The following is a 5,521-nucleotide window of genomic DNA, read 5'->3' as shown; positions in this document are numbered from 1 at the left end:
TTCCGGGAAGGAAAGGCGACGTTCTCAAACAGGACAGCGATTGGAAGGGCGCTGCTGGACGGAGCGCCCATCTCCACCCACCCGACGGTTTCCTGGAAATTCTGAGGGAGTCTGTTTGAGCCCGGGCTGCTCGCGCCCGGATGCTGGAGCTTCGCTGGCGGCCACGTGGTAGCCTAACCAGCCCCAAATGTGTCCCTGCGCCCAGCCTCTCAGGATTCAGTGAATGCAAGAAACACTTCTTACAGGCGAATGGAATCGTGCCTGTCCTACAGGACTCACAATTTATTGGCAGAATTTGGCTGGTTCACGTGCGCACCCCCCGCACGCACACACACACACACACACACAAATGGCACAGATATGTCATGTGTTCTAAGTGGCAGCTTTTACCTTTGGGGGGGATCATCCTGAAGCATGGTTCTCAGGGTAAGGCTTTGGTGAACCTGGTACACCTAATTTAGTTGTTTTTATTGCTTAACTACAGACATAACATTCTCCTTGTAAAAAGTTAGAAGTAAATGCATAGAATGAAAAGTGAAAAAAAAGAAAATAACCCAAAACCCAACCCTAGAACTTCCTTCTGTCCCATTCCTCCTCTTAACGGAAGTGTTAAAAAGTGGGTGTTTATCCTTACAAACCGTTTTCTTTGCATTTGCAGGCGTATCAAAATATATGCAAGTATATCTTTTCCATGAGTATTATTTCACTATCTGTGTATGCAGATTACATTGTTCACCAAATATGTCAAAGGATCTTAACATGTGACTGCATGTAGAGTTATCTTACTCTTTTGAATCGCTTTATAATTTTCCAGTGTATGAGCGAAACATAAATTAATGAGCCATAACCCTATTGATAGATCTGTGGGTCTTTTAGAGTTGTGAGATGTTTTTGTAGAAAGGGATTTACTGGGCCAAAGGATATCCCATTTTAAATTTCAGAGTTACTGATAAAATCCATAGAAGTTGTATCAGTTTACACCCTCATAAGCAATGCATGAAGTTTTGTTATGTCACAGCCTGTCCCAGAATGTCATTAAAATGTTTGATTTGTGCCACTGGTATCTTATTTTGATTTTACTTTTTTAATTTGTTGCTTAGACTCACCATATTTCCTCTCTGGGTGAACTATCATCTTATATCTTTTCCTGGTTTCCCTTTTGGACTGTTAGAATTTTCTTCTTGATTATAGAAACTATTCATATACTAATGAAATGACTGTTTTGAGTCATGAGTCTCCCCACCCCCCTATTCTTCCATTCCCATTTTGCTGGTTGCCATGCCTTCTGTTTGTAGTTGAATTAACTAATTTTTTTAAAATGAGTTCTGGATTTTGTTTCATAATAGACAGCTGTTTCCCTTTCAGTGATTATAATCTACTTTAAATTTTTTAAATTCACTCCTTTTTTTTATTACTGAAGTATAGTTGATTTACAATGTTCTGTTAGTTTCTGGTGTACAGCAAAGTGATTCAGTTATACATATAAATACATATTCTTTTTCATATTCTTTTCCATTATGGTTGATTACAGGATGTTGAATACAGTCAATATCCAGTAGGATCTTGTTGTTTATCTATTTTATATATAGTAGTTTGTCTCTGCTAATCCCAAACTCCTAATTTACCCCTGCCCCACCCCCTTTACCCTTTGGTAACCATAAGTTTGTTTCCTATGTCTGTTTCTGTTTCAAAAATAAGTTCATTTGTGTCATATTTTAGATTCCATATATAAGTGATATCATATGGTATTTATCTTTCTCTTTCTGACTTACTTCACTTAGTATAACAATCTCTAGGTCCATTCATGTTGCTGCAAAAGGCAGTATTTCATTCTTTTTCATGGCTGTGTATTCCGTTGTGTATATGTGCCACATCTTTTTTTATTCATTCATCTGTCAACGGACATTTAGGTTGCTTCCATGCCTTGGCTATTGTAAATAGTGCTGTTATGAACTTTAGGGTGCACATATCTTTTTGAATTAGAGTTTTCTCTGGATATATGCCCAGGAGTGGGATTGCTGGATCATATGGTAGTTCTATTTTTAGTTTTTTAAGGAACTGCCATGCTGTTTTCCGTAGTGGCTGCACCAATTTACATTCCCACCAACAGTTTAGGAGGGATGCCTTTTCTCCACACCTTCTCCAGCATTTGTTATTTGTAGGCTCTTTAATAATGGCCATTCTGACCAGTGTGAGGTGGTACCTCATTGTAGTTTTGATTTGCATTTCTCTAATAATTTTTAGCAATGTTGAGCAGCTTTTCATGTGCCTATTGGCCATCTGTGTGTCTTCTTTGGAGAAATGTCTGTCTAAGTCTTCTGTCCATTTTTTGATTGGGTTGTTTGTTTTCTTATTGAGTTGTATGAGCAGTTTTTATATTTTGGAAATTAATCCCTTGTCAGTCACATCATGTGCAAATATTTTCTCCCATTCTGTAGGTTGCCTTTTTGTTTTATTTATGGTTTCCTTTGCTGTTCAAAAGCTTGTAAGTTTGATTAGGTCCCATTTGTTTATTTTTGTTTTTATTTCTATTGCCTTGGGAGACTGACCTAAGAAAACATTGGTATGATTTATGTCAGAGAATGTTTTGCCTATGTTCTAAGAGTTTTATGGTGTCATGTTAACAAGCCTTTAAGCTATTTTGAGTTTATTTTTGTGTATGGTGAGAGGGTGTGTTTTAACTTCATTGATTACAGTGGCTGTCCAGCTTTCCCAATACCACTTGCTGAAGAGGAGAAAATGTGCATTTAAATATTGATCCATCTGGAAATTTATTTTAATGTAATGTAAAGAAGTGACATTGAGTGCTTGCTTCAACCAAAATTGTGCTACCTTTCCATAATATGGAATTTAATTGAAACATGACTGCCCTATCAAGGACTACATTTTCTAATTCCTTTGACTTACACATGTGACAATGAGATCAGTAGTCGACTACAAAATATGCATGGAAGTGATGTGTTTCACCTATAGGCCAAGACCTTTAAGAAGTTCTCTGTCCCATCTGCCATCTAGACACAGGCAACAAAAGAGGCCATTTGGATCGTGACACCATAAGTTGGCAGGAACCTGGGTCCCTGAATCACCATGGTCAGGATAGGTACTCACTGACCAGGAACATCTACAGTGACTGTTACATGAGTGAGAAATACACTTTCATTGTGGTAAGCCACTAAAATGTTGGGGCGTATTTATTAAAGTAGCCAGTATGGCTTCACCACTAAATAATCCAGTGAGGAGATAGCTGTCCTTAAACACTTGTGTCTGAGCACACTTCGTTTTATTCAGCAACCACCCTGCCCACTGCCATGTATTTCCTGAGCCCTAGGGGGCCAAGAACTTCTAGAGTTAAGTCTCCTCAAAAAAGAAGCACAGGACTTCCCTGGTGGCGCAGTGGTTAAGAATCCGCCTGTCAATGCAGGGGACACGGGTTCAAGCCCTGGTCCGGGAAGATCCCACATGCCGCAGAACGACTAAGCCCATGCGCCACAACTACTGAGCCTGCGCTCTACAGCCCACGAGCCACAACTACTGAGCCCACGTGCCACAGCTACTGAAGCCCCTGCACCTAGAGCCCATGCTCTGCAACAAGAGAAGCCACTGCAATTAGAAGCCACGCACCACAACAAAGAGTAGCCCCGGCTCGCCGAAACTAGAGAATGCCCGCGCGCAGCAACAAAGACCCAACACAGCCAAAAATTAATTAATTAATTAATTAATTTAAAAAGAAAATGTATTAAAAAAATTTTATTAAAAAAAAAAGAAGCACAGAGAAGAGGAGAAACACTAAAAGGAACCAAGGAAGACAAAAGCGATTGACCCCCCCTCATGAAGTACATGATGGAGTGATTGGAAGAGGACATCCTAGATGAATTTATCCGAGTCAAGGAGGTGAAGGTGGACAAGCTTTAGCTAAACAATGAACGGTCTGATAATTCAGTAACTTGTTGACTTCATATTTCTGCCTATGCTAGACCTTCCACATCAAGATGTGAGGACTATGTTAGAAAACAAATATCTGAGCCCCAAATCAAGGGAAATTACAATAGTCCTTTGGTATCCGAGGGAGATTGGTTCCAGTACCCCCACGGATACCAAAATCCGTGGATGTCCAAGTCCTTTATATGAAATAGCTAGTACAGTCGACCCTCCACATCCTTGGTTCTGCATGGTTCAATTCAACCAGCTGAGGATCGAAAATCGGCTGGTGGAATAGAGGATCTGGCCCGCGGATATGGATTGTAATCAAGGGAGAGCACTCAGTCCTAGCAAACAGGGCTGGTTTACAGGTTTTTCAAGAAGGAAAGGGATCAATGTAAGGGTCAGGATAAGAAGTATAAACCTAAGGGAACCTTCCTGAAAGGAGCAGGTGAGATGTAGCCAGAAAGAGTCCCAGTCTGTGTCGTCTGTGTCGTGGGTCTCCACCACAGAAAGCGCTGTGGCAAAGGGAAGGCCATCTGCATTCCATTGAAGTGAAGTAAGTAACTTAGGGCATAGAAAATATCCAAAAGTTGAAAAAACGTTAGATTTTTTGGGAAGAGAACATGGCAGGGGCATTGATCCTCACTAGGCCCCAGAGGGTACAGACTTCAGAAGGACAAATAATAGGTTCTGTTCAGGAATCTGCTGAGGTTGATTCTAAATCTGAAACAGATGTTGGGACCTAGGGGAAAGTGCCCCTGAGACACAAGTTCCAGGATCTACATAAATTCTGCTTAAATAGAACTAGACAGAATCCACACTCAATCCAAGAATGCATGGTCTATGTGGGCAATGGAAATTAAGAGGTTTTGGATCTTTTTCAAGGCATTATGGCATCCTAAAGTAAGACTTTGAGGCTAATGTGCCAGGGTTCAAATCCCAGCTCTACCTCTTACTACCTGTGTGATTTGGGGCAAGTCACTTAACCTCTCTCTGCAACACTTTTTCCATCTATCAAATGGAGAAAATAATACCTAGCTCATGTAGTTGTTATGAGGATTAAATTATTTAATACATGCAAAATTATTTAAAATATGAAATTCAATACAAGCCATTATTATTTGAAATATTTTGACCATTGAGTGGTTTCTTGGTTATTGTTTGTAGTTTGATACCTTATCAACGTAAGGACAGTTTGCTACAATGTTTTTTTTTTCTTTTTTGTTAAATGAATGAGTTAAAGTTTTGTCAAATCACATTTGTTATTTCATTGGGAAGATCATATGGTTTCTCTTCTTCAATGTACGTACAGGAAAACAGTGTTATTATATTTTTCTAATTTTGAAAAATGCTAGAAAACCCTAAATGTCAGAATATAATGTGGGTTCAATTTATTGATAGTTTATATAGCATTTCTGCATTCATGTTTATAGTTTAGATTGGCCTACAATTTTCTTTTATTGTCCAATTTGGGTAACAATGTTATGTTAGCCCCTTAAAAAGTTGGATAGCGTTCTCTCTTTTTCTATTCTCTGCAAGAGTTTCTGTAAGATGGAAATAACTTGTTTCTTGGAGGTTGCTAAATCTCTTCTGTGAAATA

This window comes from Eschrichtius robustus, chromosome 1 (assembly GCF_028021215.1).
Source record: "Eschrichtius robustus isolate mEscRob2 chromosome 1, mEscRob2.pri, whole genome shotgun sequence".
Taxonomy (NCBI): Eukaryota; Metazoa; Chordata; class Mammalia; order Artiodactyla; family Eschrichtiidae; genus Eschrichtius; species Eschrichtius robustus.
The sequence above is the reverse complement of the archived record's forward strand: the minus strand, read 5'-3'. Positions refer to the sequence as shown.